The sequence below is a fragment of the Artemia sp. Qi Xiang Cuo genome, chromosome 16, assembly GCF_049724085.1.
Source record: "Artemia sp. Qi Xiang Cuo chromosome 16, ASM4972408v1, whole genome shotgun sequence".
Taxonomy (NCBI): domain Eukaryota; kingdom Metazoa; phylum Arthropoda; class Branchiopoda; order Anostraca; family Artemiidae; genus Artemia; species Artemia sp. Qi Xiang Cuo.
This window is the reverse complement of record NC_142809.1, coordinates 13,411,514-13,431,513: the sequence shown is the minus strand read 5'-3', so window position 1 is coordinate 13,431,513 and position 20,000 is coordinate 13,411,514. Positions and strand designations below refer to the sequence as shown.

At 37.7% G+C, this 20,000-nt stretch overlaps 1 long non-coding RNA gene across 1 annotated transcript in view; it reads left to right on the top strand.

Moving 5' to 3' along the window:
• LOC148942587 (uncharacterized) overlaps nucleotides 1-13,287 on the top strand; it is a 51,187-nt gene extending 37,900 nt beyond the window's left edge. Inside the window, exon 2 of the long non-coding RNA XR_016143082.1 lies at nucleotides 13,115-13,287. This is a non-coding gene — a long non-coding RNA (uncharacterized LOC148942587). The remainder of the gene's footprint in view (nucleotides 1-13,114) is intronic.
• Nucleotides 13,288-20,000: the final 6,713 nt, after the last annotated feature.

Sequence of the window (20,000 nt, the reverse complement as noted above, 5' to 3'; positions counted from 1 at the left end):
GTGTGTGTGTGTGTGTAAGTTTTGACGTGTGTGTGTAAGTTTTCGTGTGTGTGTGTGTGTTAGTTTTCGTGTGCCGGTGTTATTGTGTTTTTTTTTGTTAGTAGTTTCTTTTGTTTTTAATTTTTCTTTATTTTTGTTTTAATTTTTTTTAGTGTGTGTGTGTATTTGTGTTTGCGTGTGTGTTTGAGTTTTTTTTGTTTTCATGTGTAAGTTTTTTTTTTTTTTTGTGTGTGTGTGTGTTTTTGTTTTTGTTTGTGTAAGTTTTGTATTGTTTGTGTGATTTTTTGTGTGTTTTTGTGTGTATTTTTTTTGTGTGTGTGTGTGTGTGTTTGTAAGTTTTTGTGTGCATTTAAGTTTTTGTGTGCATGTAAGTTTTCGTGTGCATGTGTAAGTTTTTGTGTGCTTCCCAAATCATGATTTTCTGAAAGGACACACCTATGAAAGGCTAAGAAATCTAGCTTAGAAAGGTCAAAAATAGCAAATTAACCATCCCAAATCATAGGTTTCAGTCAACACACACCTACGAATGGCTATGAAATCCTGCTCAGAAAAGTCAAAAAATATCAGCCCACACACCCCCAAATCATAGGTTTCAGACATCACACACCTACGAAAGACTCAGAAATCCGGTTATGAAAAGTCAGAAATAGCAAATTACATATCCCAAATCATAGGTTTCAGACAACACTCACCTATGAACGGCTAAGAAACCTAGCTCAGAAAAGTCAAAAATAGCAAACTAGTCATTCCCAAACTATATGTTTCAGACAACAAACACCTATGAAAGGCTAAGAAATCCAGCTCAGAAAAGTCAAAAGTAGCAATCCATCCACCCCAAATCATAGGTTTCAGACACTACACACCTATGAAAGACTAAGAAATCCAACTCAGAAAAGCCTGAAATAGCAACCCACACATCCCAAATCATAGGTTTCAGACACCACACACCTACGAAAGACTAAGAAATCCGGTTATGAAAAGTCGGAAATAGCAAATTACACATCCCAAACTATTGGTTTCAGACAACATTCACCTACGAAATACTAGAAAACCTTAGCTCAGAAAAGCCTGAAATAGCAAACTACACATCCCAAATCATAATGTTCTGACAACACATACCTATGAAAGGCTAAGAAACCTAGCTCAGAAAAGTCGAAAATAGCAAACTACACATCCCAAATCATAGGTTTCAGACACTACACACCTATGAAAGACTAAGAAATCCAACTCAGAAAAGCCCGAAATAGTAATTTACATATCCCAAATCATAAGTTTCAGACAGCATTCACCTACGAAATACTAAGAAACCTTAGCTCAGAAAAGTCTGAAATAGCCAACTACTCATCCCAAACTCGAAGTTTCAGACAACAAACACCTATGAGTGATTAAGAATCCTAGCTCTGAAAAGTCCAAAAAGCAAACTACATCTCCCAAATCATAATTTTCTGAAAGGACACACATATGATAGGCTAAGAAATCTAGCTCAGAAAAGTCGAAAATAGCAAATTAACCATCCCAAATCATAGGTTTCAGTCAACACACACCTACGACTGGCTAAGAAATCCAGCTCAGAAAAGTCAAAAAAATAGCAACCCACACACCCCAAATCATAGGTTTCAGACACCACACACCTACGAAAGACTAAGAAATCCGGTTATGAAAAGTCGGAAATAGCAAATTACATATTCCAAATCATAGGTTTCAGACAACACTCACCTATGAACGGCTAAGAAACCTAGCTCAGAAAAGTCAAAAATAGCAAACTAGTCATCCCAAACTATAGGTTTCAGACAACAAACACCTATGAAAGGCTAAGAAATCCAGCTCAGAAAAGTCAAAAGTAGCAATCCACCCATCCCAAATCATAGGTTTCATAGAACACATGCCTATGAAAGACTAAGAAATCCAGCTCAGAAAAGTCAAAAATAGCAAACTACATATCCCACATCATCGGTTTCAGTCAACACACACCAACGAAAGACTAAGAAACCTAGCTCAGAAAAGTCAAAAATAGCAAACTATTCATCCCAAACTATTGGTTTCAGACAACATTCACCTACGAAATACTATAAAAACTTATCTCAGAAAAGACTGAAATAGCAAACAAGACATCCCAAATCATAATTTTCAGAAAAGTAAGACCTATGAAATGATAAGAAATCCATCTCAGAAAATTCGAAAATAGCAAACTACAAATCCCAAATCATAGGTTTCAGACACCACTCACCTATTAAAGACTAAGAAATCCAACTCAGAAAAGTCAAAAATAACAAACTACATATCCCAAATCATAAGTTTCACTCAACACACATCAACGAAAGGCTAAGAAACCTAGCTCATAAAAGCCTGAAATAGCAAACTACTCATCCCAAACTATTGGTTTCAGACAACATTCACCTAGGAAATACTAGGAAACCTTAGCTCAGAAAAGCCTGAAGTAGCAAACTACACATCCCAAATCATAGGTTTCAGACAACACACATCAACGAACGACGGGTGCTCGGGGAGTGCCTTTGTGGGTCTGGGGGTCCCTTGTGGGGCGGGGGTCCTTGGGGAGCTCGGGGGTCCGTTGGGGGACCGGGGGAGGGGCTTTGGGGTCCGGGTTGGGCTTTGGGGGGTGGGGGTGGGCCTTGGGGGCGCCGGGAGGGTCTTTGGGTGCCTGGGGGACATTTGGGGACCGGTGGAGGGCCTTTGGGACCCCGTTGGTCCTTTGGGAGCTCGATGTGCCTTTGGGGGGCCCGGGGATGGCATTTGGGGGTCTGGGTGGGCCTTTGGGGCGCCGGTGGCCCTTTGGGAGCTTGGGGGGCCTTTGAGTGTCCGGGGGGACAGTTGGGAGCCTGGGGGACATTTGGGGCCTGGGGATGGCCTTTGGGGGTCTGGGTGGGCCTTTGGGGGACCGGTGGAGGGCCTTTGGGAGTTTGGGGGGCTTTGAGGACCGGGGGCTTCCTTCGGGGTTGGGGTAGGAGGATTGGAACCCTTTGGGGTTGGGTTAGAGGACCTCACAACACTGTTCAAATGAAACTTGTGTATTATAACGACCACACTCAAATTCTCTTCTAAAATCTCTTCAAAAATCTTCTTTTAAAATGTCTCTATCTGTTTCGCCGAAATAGTTCCATAACCTGTCTAAAACGGTTTCGCCCAAATAATCCCTAAACGTAAATTCAGCGTGTTACTTTGTTATTGGCATCTCTGTGCTAACGCATTTCAAATTAATATGAAACCTTTTCGCGCGCTAAAACAATTCATCGCTAAGATGTTTCTTGCCTAATTGTTTCAATGGCCTTTGGTTATTAATATCATTTGGAGTTCGACCAGTAGAACTGTTCCCGAGGCAAAGACATTAATGATTTGGATCTATTCCTGGAGAAATGTTTCTAGGCGAAAATTTTTAAAGTCTGACAGATGATGTCATTGATTGATTGATCTGTCAAGAAAGGGGAAATTAATTTGTTGTTTCTAAGGGGAATTATTGTTTCACGATAGGTGAATTGAGGTCGACAGCGCAGGTGTTCTGACTCGTGACTACACCACGTGGTTTATGGTTTTCTCAGTGAGAAAGTTCCTGTTTTTTCAAATTCTCACTGACAAAAACCTTAAAAACATACAAAAATGTGAGAAAGTTCCTGTTTTTAAAATTCTCATTGACAAAAACCATAAAAACAGACATAAATGTGACAAAATTCTTGTTTTTTCAAATTCTCACTGACGAAAACCATAAATCCTCCATAACCATCCATGAAGACAACCATAAATGTGACAAAATTCATGGTTTTTCAAGTGAGAAAAATCCTGTTTTTTTATTCTCAGTGAAAAAACCATAAACCACGTGGTTCTGTCACGATCAATAGGGGCATCTCTACTAACATCTGCAAATTTTGCTTTAGCTTTGTTGTTCACACAGATCTTGCGTATATTCAAATGTTCAATAAATCCTATGCGATTCTCTAGAGTTTTTTTGTCTGTATATTTTAGTCTTCAATTAAGGGGCTTTTACTAATTTATTTATTTGAATTAATTTGTTACTTGAGCAATTTATATATTCTAATTTTCATTAAATGGATGTTATTCCATCAATGATATTCACTTCCCTATTCTTAGCATAAAGTAACTAATTTTACAAGGTTCATCCAAGTGCTACAGCAGTAGTAATTGAAAGAGTCCCCATTTCTCCATAATCATCACTACACAGAAAAACTGTAATGTCTAAGCTAAGTTATAATTCGTAAATAAAAATATCTTTTTTATTATACAAAAAAAATATTTTTACGAGAAAAATAAAGAAATTGTAAATTATCTTTGGTCTTCATAAACAACAGTTATCTCAGGCCTCATTAACTAATAATGATGTTGTTAACTGTTGATAGGATTTCATTGTAGTTGTTTGCTGCCTTATTTAGTGCTTTCTTGTTATCTTCACATTCACTATTCTGCCATACAGGTTCTCTGTGGACATTCTTCCCTTTTTTGCTCTGTAGGATAATGTTTTTTCTGCTGTCTCCAGCAAGAGCTGTTGGAATTTATAAATCTTATCTCCTATATCTTCAAACCTGTATGTACATTTTTGGTTATTTTACCTTATAATAAGTTTCTATAATGCATTAATACATTACTTATTATTATTATAAAAGTTGTAAAGCAGAAGTATTGCATAAGTCGTGGCTTGTTTATTCTTATCCTGAATTTAAAGGGTAACAAGAAATCAGTTGACTATTTGAAAGGACGGTAATAATGTAAAAAGATTATTCAAAAGAAACTTTAATGTTACAACTTCTTTTTACCTGGCTATCATTTTTTTGGGCTTTCAATTCTGCCTTCAATATCCACAATTACAGGTTAGCAGTCACTGGTGAGATTATTGTTTTTCTTATGTGACAGCTGTCTTGGTTGCCATTCTAGCAGATGTAAAGACTAAATCAATTGTAGAATACCATCCCATGTGCAAATTTGTTCTAGTGCGTAACCCATGTGGTGCCTATGTGGTGCCATCTTGTCCTTCAAGGCACTTCCACTACTACTTTTTACTTCCACAACCACACCAAATTGGGCATTAAAATCTCCTACTATTAAAAACTCTTGTGTTGGTTTTACTGGTTTTTTTTACTGTTTTAAACACTGTTTTCAAATCCATATTGCTCCCTTCTGGGTTGTACACATTAGCTAATATCAGTGCTGGTTTACTATCTCTGTAAACTCTACACAATAACACTTCCGCCTTCTGATTCACCACTAATCCAAAATCCAACATCTGGTGGTAAATTGTCTTTAATGGCTGTAAGCAATCCACTTCTTCTACCTTCTTCTCTATCCTTTCTAATTATGTAGTAACCTTTCATTATACACGTGTCTCTGCTTGTCAGCCATGTCTCTTGAAGGCAAATAATATCAATTTCTTTATTCCTTGCAAAGCTTTCAATTAAGTCTTTTTTAATTCTTTTGACTGATTGGGTACTGAATAATAATACTCTCATTTAAGGGGACATGTTGGTCGGCTTTGAGATTTCACTTGCTTCTAACTTTTTTTTAAATAATGCGTTCATTTTCCCCCCTACACTCTCCCCGCTATTTTCCCCCCTACACTCTCCCCGCTATTGGTATGAGTGACCACCTTACTGTAATATGGAAGCCTAGCAAAAAAACCCCTGACAGATCCCAGTCAGTGGTGAAGTACCGCCCACAAACTCAAGAACCACTCCAGATTTACCGAGAGTGGCTAGCTAGGAAAAACTGGTCGAAAGTCCTTACTATGAGGAACGGCAACAATATGATGCAAGAGGTCACTGCTCAGCTTTTCCAAGAATATAAAGTAATATTTCCCGAAAAGACAATCCTGGTCAAGTCACAAAATAAGCCGTGGGTGACTAAAGAGATTAAGGATCTAATCAAATCGAGAAATAAGCTCTATAAGTTGGGATATCAAGATGAGGCTAAAAAAATGCCCAATGTCATATGTCTCAAAATAAAGAAATTTAAAAAGAAATTTGGTGCTCAAGTGGTTAACAAGCTTTGGAAGTCTAACCCCTCTAGACTCCACCAGAAGGTCCAGGAGATTATGGGACGGACTCGAAAGCAGCTGACAATCTATGGCTCTGATGGTGAACCTCTGAGAGCTGATATGATCAACACACATTTTTCAAATATTTGTCGCACACACCCACCTCTTGACGAGCTACCTGAAAATGGACCCATTGAACAATTTCCGATCATTCGCCCCCATGAAGTATGCGAGAAGCTCAAACGCCTGGACCTCAGGAAGAGTAATTACCCTCTAGAAATTCCTATTGGGTTGATAGCTCATTGCTCTGAGGAGCTTAGTCCTATTTTGGCTACCTGTTTGAATCAATTTCTAATAGATAGTACATTCCCAGATTTCTTCAAGAGATCATATATAACTCCCATTCCTAAAATAAAAAAAACACCTCTCCCCTAACGATTTTCACCAGATTTCAAAAACCCCGTGCCTTTCCAAAGTGTTTGAGGGCTTTATCTGTGAATATTTATATTGAGATATTGAAGCTAATTTAGACCCTCGGCAATTTGGTTTCAGGCCTGGACCTAGTACTTGCTACTATCTTGTATGTCTTCTTGACGATCTGATAAAACATCTCGAGATGAAAGAGTCATACGCAGAAATCTTTCCCAGCGATATAGGAAAGGTGTTTGAAAGCATGCAACATCTGATAGCTATTAACCGAGCTAAAGAAATATGTGCTTGACAGTTTCTTCTGAGAATGGTTACAAGCGTCCATCACAAACAAAACGACTATGTTTCACTCATACAGGATGAAGCATCCGAATCCATAGACATGTGGCGTGGAGCACTCCAAAGGCCAATTTTAGGACCACTGATCTTTTCGGTTGTTTTTAACCCCGTCCTAGCACAAATAAAAAGTCGCTACAAGTTTGCTGACGACCTGTCAAGCATATCATTCCGCACCTTAGCGAGCCTAGCAGACGAAATCACCACCTCATCAATATTTTCCCAGCTAAAGCATAATCTTGAAGATGTAATGCTTACAGTTAGTGAAACCAAGAGCTATATTCTACGTGTTGGCTTTTTAAAATCTGCAATTCCGTCCCAAGAAGACACTGGACTTACTAAAGATGAAATAAAAGATGAGCTAAAGATGAAATAAAAATCCTAGGAGTAATTTTCAAAAACAACCTGAAAAGGGATCCACATATACAGTCTATCCTCCAAAAGGCTTCCCTATGCCTAAAATCCTTTGCTTGCCTAACGCGGTCCAATATCCAAATTTCCATTATGCGCAGTCTATACCGTATGTATGTCCGATCGCAAACCGAGTATGCTTGTCCCGTTTGGCACCCAGGTCTAACGGCTATCCAAACCGAAAAGCTTGAAAATATTCAGAAGCGGGCGTGCCAAATAATGCTTGGGGCAAATTATGCATCCTATGAGGACAGCCTGCAGAAACTGAGGCTTCAGAAACTATCTGAAAGGCGCCACGATCTCACGATGCGTTTCGGGAAAAAATGTCTAATCTCTGATGTCCATTGCAAAATATTACCGGATTTCCAGGAATCACAGATCAGTCAGCCAAAAACCCGTAGAGGAGCCCTAACTTCGTCGTGTCAACTCCTTTGTCTCCCACCCCGAAACGCATCAAAGAGGTACCTATCATCGTTTCTTCCATACTTCGTGAAACACTATAATGAGGAACTAGTTGAAATGGATATCTGTAAAAAGTTGTGAAAAAGTTTATTTATTTTTATATTTATTTATCTGATCTCATGTGTTATATTTTCTTGTTGTTTGACGTCCGCTGCTAGCTATAAGCTATTATGGAAATAAAGAATTATTATTATTATTATAAGAGAGCATAACTTCTGGACCTTTTTTTGTATTTTCAAATCTTTCAAGTCAACCACTTCTGGTTCAATAGAAACAAAAACCACTAGCTTTGACAAAATATATGTCTGGAGCTCGTTTTTTTTTCTATTAATTTCCATGCATTTGTTCCTGTTTAATACATCTGCATAAGATCTATTTGCTACAGAAGCCATTTTGAATCCCTTGTTTTTTTCTTCAGTTAATCTCATAATATTTCTATTTTGTTCTCCCACCACGCATAAACCTGAAATGGAAGAATGATTTCCCTTATAATTTATGCAGCTATAGTTTTGAAACTTCACTTCTTTCTCTGTTGCTTTCTTGAGTTCACAATCTTTTGACTGGAGGGGACCTGCGTATCAGAGACAAATTGGTTGTGGTACCCTGCATTATGCCTACATATGGCCATACTTTTGCCACTTGAAGCACCGGATAATAGGCCCTTGGAATTCTTGAATTTCCCTTACTTTCAATACAGCCAATGAGCTTAGGGCAAAAGATTATTCTCCATAGTAATACAAATAGATAAGCTATCTTCCAATTGTTTTAATTGTCTATTAAATCTTTTCAATCTTGCTATAGGTTTCGCTGAAGCATTTAGCTCTGATTCGATATCTCTTTATTTCATCTAAGGGGATTTCTTTCGGTTTCCCTCTTATTACTCCTTGATATGTGGGTTTAAATACATCTGCTTGGGCTTCTGTTTCACTTACTTTGTTAATTATCAATGCTTTTACAACGTCAGATTCAATGGGTAGAAATATTAGGGCCGTTTTTTCACTCATCAATGTTCTAAGATCTTACATCTTTTGTCAGAAAACACTCAAAAGTGAAATCTTTGAACTAGGATCTTACATATCTTGTCGTTTTTATGCAAACATCTTTCATCATTCTGCTCTGATCAGCGGTCTGAGAATATCTTACATCTTATAGCGTTCTTTTGCAAACGTCTTTCATCATTCTGCTCTGATCAGCGGTCTAAGAACAATGATGAGTATAGGCCTGTTTTTTCACTCATCAATGTTTTAAAATCTTACATCTTTTGTCAGAAAACGCTTAAAAATGAAATTTTTGAACTAAGATTTTACATCTTTAGTCGTTTTTATGCAAACGTCTTTCATCATTCTGCTCTGATCAGCGGTCTGAGAACAATGATGAGTATATCATTATTGTTCTATATGGCAGAACAGTGGCGTTCTTCACACTTTTTGCTAACATCAGTGAGCTTAGAACAAGATGAGTTAAAAAACGATAATCTTTGCAGAAAGATGCAAGATCTTAGATGTAAGCTCTTAGTGCTAAAAAACGGCCCTTATATCATCAAAGTTCTCTCATCGGCAGAAAGATGGCATCCTTCACACTTTTTGCTTACATCAGTGAGCTGTAAGATCTTAGAACAAAGATGAGTTAAAAGAACAGAAATCTTTGCAGAATGATGTGAGATTAGATGTAAGATCTTGTGCAAAAGAACAGCCCTGTTCAAAATGCTCAGGTTTCAAAGGTTCTTTAAGGCTTGGAGTGGTTTCTCTTTCCATAGACATGGTTTTTGTTTCATCTTTGCTAGACAAGATAACTCTGTTATCAAATCTATCCAGAATCTGGATTACCTTATTTTTGGCTGGTAAGTAGTAGGAGCTGTGTAACAACTTTTTACTGCTCAACCGTTTTCCTCAAGGAGGGCTGGGGAAATAGCTCTTTTATCTCGTTTTCCTAAGTCAAGAGATAATCTTAGATTTGAAAATTTTTATGATGCCCTCCACTTCTTCACGGTTTGCATTTCCTAAATTCATGGTTTCATCTGGGGGAAGAGGTGGGTAGTTTTTATCTATTGTATTCAAAACTTCATATGAATTTAATGTAGGGACTGTATATCTATTTTGAGAGTGTGGTGAGATATAAATTTGATACTGACTAAGCCTATTGTGTGGGGCTAGAGATGTGACATGTGGTGATAGTTTAGCCTGATTAAATCCTGGTCTCTGTTGCATAACCTGATACTGTAAAGCTTGAGACATAGGTAGTACTTGTAGAATAAATGTTGTATTCGTGGGAGCCTTCTATTGCTCATTTTTTGTACCACCCACATTGGGCCCCACCATCACTCCAGGAATGTGGTGTGGATCCCAATTTACCTGCATCCCAGATATAACACACCACTTAACTCAAATAAAACCAAAATAGTCAAGCCCTCAAATCCAAAATAATTTACCACGCCATCCATTTTCATCTAAGTCCCCCTTAGACTGGACTAAACATTAAAGTTTATTTGATAAAAGTTTAAAAAAAGTTGGTTTTTGCTTAATTGGATTTTGGATAAATTTGCAAACTGCAAAGAGAATCTGCTATTTTGATTATACCAATGCTCTTATCATATAGAAGGTAAAATTCTAGATGAGGGGCTTTTTGTTTGCCTAAATTGACAAGTAGTTTGTTTGTTTGTTGTAGAGCCTAAGTATGTTTTGAGAGTCTAAACTATGCCCAAAGAATGTCTTTTAAAGAAGCTAATTCCACTCTTTTTCTCACTAGAGACCACAGACATGTGATGAACTTAACCTTTATGTTAGGCTAGCCTACAAAACCGAAAACTTAAGAAGTAGATTTAAAGTACACGTAATGCCCAAATGAGGGGTTTGAACCTTGTAACATTCTTTAACTCTGATTTATAATGTAAAATCAAAGAAAAGAAAACCCAAATCAAAATTAAAGAGATTTTTTTTTCTAAAGCTAAAACAGGTCAGCCTAGGTCTGTAGAATTGTCTTCTATAAAGTTTTGTAAGCCTTAGAATAAGGAAAGAATAAAATCAAGATCTTGAGAGCATCTTTCCGGGATAACATTTATGTTATGAATTCATTCATGAAAGTTTGATTCTGCTAATCCAATAGGCTTCTAATTTCCAATGTAATGAAACCCCCCTCGTCTAGGGTTTTAACCAATATAATCATTGCTTTTGTTGTAATATATGCTCTATACCCCTCCCCCCTCCTTATGCCCAGAGCTGTTCCTAGGGTTGGTAGTGCACTGGGAAAAATTAATTACAGTGCCCCCCTCCTGACACAAATATAAGCAAAAAAAGAAAAATTAAAGTGGGCAACCTCCCAACCATGGCACCTGGTGCAGCCTTTCCTGCCCCCTTTGAACAGCTGTGTTTATGCCTATATAGTCCATTCAGAACAACTAGCTGTTAATCATTAGAAACAAATATTGACTACTCAAATGAACACTGTAAGTACGCCGCATGAGTGCTGAAAATATTATTGAATGTGTAAGTTTTTTGTATTTTGTTTTATGTGTGTTGGTAGTGGCATCAGTCCTTGAATATATGGGGGAGAGGGCAGATCAAAATTTATTTTTCAAAGTGTATGGGTGAGGAGTAAATATGCTGTTTTTTAGTGAAAATACAAAAAAAAAATATTTCAAATGAGGATATTGAACCAAAAATAATTATTTTCAAAAATAAAGGAGGAGGCAAATATCCTGCCCCCCCCCCTCCTATCGAAACCCCTGTATTTGTTGAGTTCATGCCTTAGGAGTAGGCCTTCGGCCTCGACCGAGTCCGTTGATTTTGAATTGAAAATCAAGTATTTTACAGTAGACATCAAGACATGGTTAACTGTAGAAAAAGCCAAGACAGGTAGTCCGAGTAAATGAGAGGCAAATGTTTAAATGACACGGATAAACGGCTGGGGGGGTGCTACCATTTCATCTAACCGTCACAAGCACTAAACGTCATTTCGTCAACAAGGAAAATCCGTCAGAACATCGAAACGTCAGGACATCGACACGTCATGACATCGACAGTCACAATCGCTACCCGTCAGAAGGTCGACAGTCACAACATCGACACGTCAGTTCATCGACAGTCACAATGTCAGAACATCGACATAACACGACATAACATCTAAAAAAATTTAGATGTTATGACTGTCGACGTTCTGACGGATTTTCGTTATGCAAAAAAATTATAAGTTTATATAATAGTAATAAGTATGTAAAAGTTTAGAAATAAGTTTCGGCTATATATTTGCACATCAGGGGGGTGGGGGTAAAGCATAGCATATATTAAATACGTAACCTAACCTAGGTAACTTTCCCCCGTAAACCCCAAAAACTAAAGTTTTAAAATTTTAGATGTTATGAATAAATTTTAGATGTTATGACGTGTCGATGTTATGAATGTCGACGTTCTGACGGTTAGTGGTTCTGACGGATTTTCGTTATGAAAAAAATATTTTGATGTTACGACGTGTCGATGTTATGACTGTCGACGTTCTGACAGGTAGCGATTGCGACTATCGATGAACTGACGTGTCGATGTTCTGACGGGTAGTGATTGTGCCTGTCGATGTTATGACTGTCGATGTTATGACCGATTTTTTGTCAATGTTATGACGGATTTTGTCGATGTCCTGACGGTAGTGGTCCTGACGTGTCGATGTCCTGACGCCTTCCCAATGGCGGGAGTAAGTATGACTCGCTTATTGTATTACTGCTTCTTATTGTACGACTATTATTATTCTACTATTTTGTCTTGGCCATGGCCCTGTGGCTTTTTCTTTTGAATAAACATCTATCTGTCTATTAGGATTGTTTTCAGGATAGAACTTTTTTCTGATGTATTTTGTGCAGAACAGGTAATTAACCTACTTTAGATCTTTACAAAGTTTATGTTTATTCTTTTTAATGTCTATTTTTAGGGCCTTTGTTAATCCTTTGTGATAATGCCTGCAGCCTAAATGATCTCTTGTGATAAGCCAAGTACAGCATAGTGAAAAAATAGATATGATGCTGCTGTGAACAGTGGTAAGCTTATTTTGCAGAATCAGAAAGTATCATTATGCATCTGGTACACTTGATCATTTATCTGCTGGTGCTTTGTCCTTAGCTTCTTCTGGTTTTATCTAATCCCTATGGTTCATTCACTCTTACTCCAGCCCCCAACCACCCTTCTGAAGCTTTCTTCTCTTATGCTATCGTTTGTCAAGGTGACAAGTTAAATATGCGTGCATATTGTTTGCTCTGGTTGCCTTAATGTAAAATACTTAGGGAAGAATGCTCACAGTAGATAACAACAGAGAGTAGCGGACACTCTCCTCAAAGAGGGGAAGAATTCTTCCCCCACAGCATTCTTGTGAAAAACAACTTGAATTAGATTATTTTGCAGAAGCTAATCCCCTGAAATAGCTCCCCCGACTCCTTCGGAAAGATGGATCTTATATGGACTTACACCTGTTACAAGCGTTTAATATGTAATTTCCTTATAGATGATGTTGCAAGCACTGCGACACCCAGTCATTCTGAATCAGCAAAGAAACAAGACAAAGTCAATGAAGCCATGAAAGAAGAGACATCTCGCGAAGCTGTCAATGTTACTCCACAAGAAACTAGTCTTCAAACATTTAAGATTAAAAAAGTTGACCTGAATGAAAATGAGTAAGTGCTAATTGTTTTTTACGGGGGGGGGGGCGAACTTTTCTGGGTTCCTCTCCGAAAGTAATGTCTGCTTATAGACCTGGTTTTATACCCATATTTCTCTAAAAAGCAAACCTCGCTTGTTTCACTTGTTTTTTATGTTCACTTGTTTTTTTTATGGGGGGGGGGCGAACTTTTCTGGTTTCTTCTCCGAAAGTAATGTCTGCTTATAGGCCTGGTTTTATACCCATATTTCTATAAAAAGCAAACCTCGACATCTATTTTGAAAGAATGAAATAAAATGAAGATAGGACGAATGAATGAATGAATATAGGAAGAATGAATCAAATGAACGAAATAAAATAAAGAATGAGGAAATAACGAATGTAGAATGATAAATTTATTTATTTTGGGGGGATATACCTTGTGAGGGTGTTGCCTAGTTGTCCTTTAATACAAAAATCTAAAAAACATACTCAAGTCCACATTATCAGTTTGATGGACGAATCAGATTGTATTCATCGAATCAGCCCTAATTCTATGAACCTGTAAGCTTGGAAGGTGTAAACTACGTATTGGCTGACTGTAGGGTAATTGCTTCAGATGCAGAATTAACCTTGCCACATGCCTCTGTAGGGATTCCACATGCAGACTACTAAACCGGTACAATGGATACCATTGTATCGGTTTAGTAGGGCTAACCATTGCTTTATATAATATTTTAAAGCTGTGCAAACTGAATTTGTGAAGCGAACGTTTTAGAATATGTAGACTGGAGTTTGCATTTATTGACATAAGTGATCAGGGTCGGATAAAGGGTGAATGGAGCGGTCGGGCCCAGTCAGGTTCCGCATTTGAAAGGGCCCCGCGTTACTATCAAAATGAACAAAAAAAATGAAGTTTAAAACAAACTATTTTTTAGGATAAGGGATAAATTATGAATAATTCGAATAATTAAAAATATATTTATTTTAAGTTTACATTGCTGGATGAGATTTATTAATGTATTTATTATTATATAATATACACTTTATAGTATAGAAAATTGATACGCATAAAATTTCATGTCAAATTTAATGAATTTATTCAGGATAGTCCTATAATAGAGAGATTTTGCACTACGTACGGGAACTGCTTTACGTATTAAACTACTATGCAGGTATCTTTGATTTAAATTTTTAATATATAGAGAGGGGCCTGCAAAAAAAAAAATTCCAATATTCGAAATGTAAGCGATGCATTTTTATCAAACTTTCGCCTACTGTTAATGTAGACTCCAAGGTCCCCCACTGTTTCTACTGAATCTAATGTTTTTACGTAAATGTTATATGTTTAATCTGGCGTACCTGTTCTCATATATATATATATATATATATATATATATATATATATATATATATATATATATATATATATATATATATATGTGTATATATATATATATATATATATATATATATATATATATATATATATATATATATATAATGATAAAGGGAAATTCTCAATTTTACATGTGGAAATGTTCAAGAGGAAGTTTTTAGCGGGGTTGGAATTGTCTGGGGATTTTCCTGTGGGGGGAGGTATTTTTAAACGGAGAAATTATTCTTGGGGTAATTTTCCGTGGCAAAACTTTATGTTGGGGGGGGGGGGGTACCGGGAAAAAAATTGCTTGAGGGGAATTTCCAGCCTAATTTGAAAAACGATCAGAGAATAAATAAAAAACAAGTCTTCTCAAATGAAAGTATGTTAGAGGATTTCCCTCTTTAACATAATTTTGATTTAAATGTTGTAAAGTATAAATAGCTTTAAATTGTAAATATTAAAAAAATAAAACAAAAATAAAAAAAATAAAAATGAGGATTTCCCAGGCAGAATTGTCCGTATAATATTTTTCGGGGGAATTTTCAGCGAGGACAGAATTCTTTCGATTTTTTTTTTTGGGGGGGGGGGGATTTTGCGTGGGAGGAACTTTCTATGGGGGAATTTTCCATGGAGGGGGAGGCGAATTTTCTGACATTAGTTTATTTGAAAAATTGTCAATTTTAAGTTAAAAAAAAAATAGTTTTTATAACTTAAAGTAAGGAGCGACATTAAAACTTAAAGCGGACAGAAGTTATACTGTATATGAGAAAGGCTGCCCCCTCCTCAATACCTTGTTCTTTACGCTAAAATTTGACGTTTTGTCCCAGTTCTTTAAGAACGACTCCTGAAAAACAAGGGCTGTTTAACTAGAATAAGCTTTTTTAAAGTATTAAAAACTTTAGCATGCGAGGGATTGAGGAGGGCGCAACCCCCCTCATATACAAAACGATTTATATTCGTTTTCGGTTTTAATGTGTTCTTTACTTTCATTTTAAATAACTTGTTTTTTTTATTTAATAATTTGTAAGTAAATGAGACCAATTACGAACAAAATTCCAGTGATTAATCAAGTTAAACCTAAAACAAACAAAAATTACAGTAGAAGTGACCCTAAAGCCCCCACGACTCACCCCTGCTGCCATCTACAATTTAGTTTAATGCTGACGGGACATAATTTATTCAAGGATTATCGATCGAGTCTAATGGTGGTCAAGGTCAATCGATCTGTTGTTGTTGTTTGGCCACGTGTAATGGCATGAGGGGTGATTTACATAATCGATGGGGGGATTATTGATTCACGTCTGGGTGGAATTATGAAACAATATGGTCATAGAGTCTATAGGGAGAAAGAATACGTAATCGCTCAATGACCTCTTTTTCCAAGGTCGATTTATTTGATGTTTTTCATGGATGTTTAATGGTTTTTGTCAGTGAGAATTTGAAAAACAGGAACTTTGTCACATTTATGGATGTCAACAGCAATTCATGTCTGTTATATGGTTTTCTCAGTGAGAATGAAAAAACAGGAATTTTCTCACTTGGAAAAACAGGAATTTTCTCACATGGAAAACCATAAACCACGTGGTCCTGTCACGAGTAGCACCTGTGAACTTGATTTACATAATCGCTAGGGAAAATTATTGAATCACGAAGGGGAGAATTAAGAAACATTAAGGCTTCTTTAATCTTAGGTCTGAGGGATAAACGTTCTTTAGGTCAGAGAGAAAAATTAATATTCTATTTTTAAATAGGGCTTCATTGATCTTTAGTGTCAGGAATTATAATTGACATCACTTGTTATCTTGGAATTATGCGGGAGTCTAAAGAGATAGAAATTCTATTTTTAAATACGGCTTCACGGAGCTTTAAGTCGGAGAGATAAATTGATATTCTAACGAAACCCTAATAGTTTAGCTAGGAAAATTTATGAGATGAAGAGATTAACGTAGGAAAGGGTTTCCTAGAAATTTGAAATGCGTTAGCGCAGAGATGCCAAACAAAAGAAACACGCTGAAATTACGTTTAGGGATTATTTGGGCGAAACTGTTTTATCCATTTTATGGGATTATTTGGGCGAGACAGTTAGAGACATTTTGAAAGAAGATTTTCGGAAAGGTTTTAGAAGAGAATTTGAGGGTGAAACTCTGTGGTCGTTATAATACACAAGTTCCATTTGAACAGTGTTGTGAGGTCCTCTACCCCAACCCCAAAGGGTTCCGATCTCCCACCCCAACCCCGAAGGAAGCCCCCGGTACTCAAAGGTCCCCCAAGCTCCCATAGAGCCCCAGCCTGCCAAACGCCCTCCTCAGACCCTCAAAGGCCTTCCTCTGGTCCTCAAAGGGCCCCCCGGACCCCCAAAGGACCAACGGGGTCCCAAAGGCCCTCCCCCCGGTCCTCAAAGGTCCCCCGGACTCCCACAGAGCCACCGGTGCCCCCCAAAGACCAACCCAGACCCCCAAAGGCCATCCCCGGGCCCCCCAAAGGTCCATCGAGCTCCCAAAGGACCAACGGGGTCCCAAAGGCCCTACACCGGTCCCCAAATGTCCCCCAGGCCCCCAACTGTCCCCCCGGACCCCCAAAGGCCCTCCTCCGGCCCCCAAAGGCACACCGAGCTCCCAAAAGACCACCGGGGTCCCAAAGGCATTCACCCGGTCCCCAAATGTCCCCCAGGCCCCCAACTGGCCCCCCGGACCCTCAAAGGCCCCCCCAAGCTCCCAAAGGGCCACCGGCGCCCCCAAAGACCCACCCAGACCCCCAAAGGCCATCCCCGGGCCCCCCAAAGGCCCATCGAGCTCCCAAAGGACCAACGGGGTCCCAAAGGCCCTCCACCGGTCCCCAAATGTCCCCCAGGCACCCAAAGGCCCTCCCTGTGCCACAAAGGCCCCCAAGCTCCCAAAGGGCCACCGGCGCCCCCCAAGGCCCACCCAGACCCCCCAAGGACATCCCCGGGCCCCCCAAAGGCCCATCGAGCTCCCAAAGGACCAACGGGGTCCCAAAGGCCCTCCACCGGTCCCCAAAGGTGTGTTGGTCGATTTATTTGATGTTTTTCATGGATGTTTAATGGTTTTTGTCAGTGAGAATTTGAAAAACAGGAACTTTGTCACATTTATGGATGTCAACAGCAATTCATGTCTGTTATATGGTTTTCTCAGTGAGAATGAAAAACAGGAATTTGCCAAATGTTATGACTTTCCCGGAAACAGTTAGATCACGTGTTTCCTTCTCACCCAATCAGCGAGTCGGATACATCCTTCTCAGCCAATCAGAGGGCTGGTTACATATTAGCGGCGGTGGGAATATAAGGAACGGGTTTTTTTTGCTATAGTTTTATTAGTCTGTGAATAGAATTCAAAGGAGTGAGAAGAAGAAGTAAAGGTATTTATACAGAGTTTCAACTAGCTATGGCTAAGTTTGCTAAAGACAAGCTATTTTCTCACGAAAACACACAAAATCAGAAAAAAAATTTCAATGTTCCTCTAGTACCTACGCAATTAGGCTGAAATGAAGATATTTATGCAGAGTTTCAACTATCTATGGCTAAGTTTGCTGAAGACAATCTATTTTCTTAAGAAAACACAAACAAAATCAGAAAAATTTTCAATGTTCCTCTAGTACATACGCAATTAGGCTTAAATGAAGATATTTATGCAGAGTTTCAACTAGCTATGGCTAAATTTGCTAAAGACAAGCTATTTTCTTTTGAAAACAGACAAAATCAGAAAAAATGATCAATGTTCCTTTAGTACCTACGCAATTAGACTAAAAAGGAAGATATTTATGCATAGTTTCAACTAGCTATGGCCAAGTTTGCTAAAGACAAACTATTTTCTTGCGAAAACACACAAAATCAGAAAAAATGTTCAATTTCTATGCATTCTAAATTTAGGGGAGGGGGGCGTGAATCCATGATTTTTGTTGGGGAGGGGATTAGTACTTTTAATAGTGACAAAATAGAAATGAAATTTATTTTAAACACTTTTTTTTTCAGATATAATAATGTTTGGTGTGATTGACACAGAATATAGTGGTCTGAAATATTCCGCAACTGGCATTATATTCGAAGCAGCTTTCTTACTCCTAGACAATCAACGAAGTGAAATTCATTGCTATAAATGGAACATCAGATACAATATGTATAAGTACGAGAAAAACAGATGGAGTCCAACACTAAATTTTATAAATCGAAATGGCTTTTACGCTAAAATCATACGACCACATAATGAAAATGGCTATGAAATAAAACATGTACAAGAGGAAATTCAGGAAATATGCAGATTTTTCGGTGTGCAAGCTGTTTATGTTAAGGGAAACGTTCCAACTGATAAACTCTTACTAGAAAAATGTGATAAAAACATAGCATTATTCAATTTAGAAGACTTCAAATGTGAGAAATACCTGCATTCAGTCCATGACCCAGAAGATGAAGTTAGATATTTCGCTAAATGGATACCGGAAAAGATACCTGACATGGAAAAATGCATCAGATATCCAAAGTCCTAAACTTGCTCCTCCTTTCTTTTTTTTTAAATATGTCATTATTTTTTTCAAATGTTTTAAATATGTTTAAGTAATAAATATCTTAAGCCTCAACCGTTTTTATTCTTTAGAATAGTCCATCCCCATGAAAATTATACTTTCAGATTCAACATGTCAGGGAACACACTTTCAAGTTCAGCATGTTGGAGAACCCTAAATAGTCATCCATAAAAAGTTAAGTTAACTCTAAAAGGTTAAAGAATTTTTCTGAAATTATCTTAAGCCTGAGAAGTTTTTATTCTTTAGAATAGTCCATCGCCAAGAAAATTATAACTTCATATTAAACATGCCAGGGAACACACTTTCAAGTTCAGCATGTTGGAGAACCCTAAATAGTCATCCAAAAAAAGGTAAGTTAACTCTAAAAGGTCAAATAATTTTTCTGAAATTATCAAGCCTCAACCGTTTTTTATTCTTTAGAATAGTCCTTCACCACGAAAATTAGACTTTCAAATTCAACATGTCAGGGAACACACTTTCAAGTTCAACATGTTGGAGAACCCTAAATAGTCATCCATAAAAAGGTAAGTTAACCCTAAAAGGTTAAAGAATTTTTCTGAAATTACACTTTCAGATCCAGTATGTCAGGGGACACACTTTCAGGTTCAGCATGTAAGAGAACCCTAAATGCACATCCCTAAAAAGGTAAGTTACCCCTAAATAGTTAAAGAATTTCTCTATTTATGCAGAGTTTCAACTAGCTATGGCTAAGTTTGTTAAAGACAAACTATTTTCTTGTGAAAACACACAAAATCAGAAAAAATGATCAATGTTCCTTTAGTACCTACGCAATTAGACTAAAAATGAAGATATTTATGCAGAGTTTCAACTAGCTAT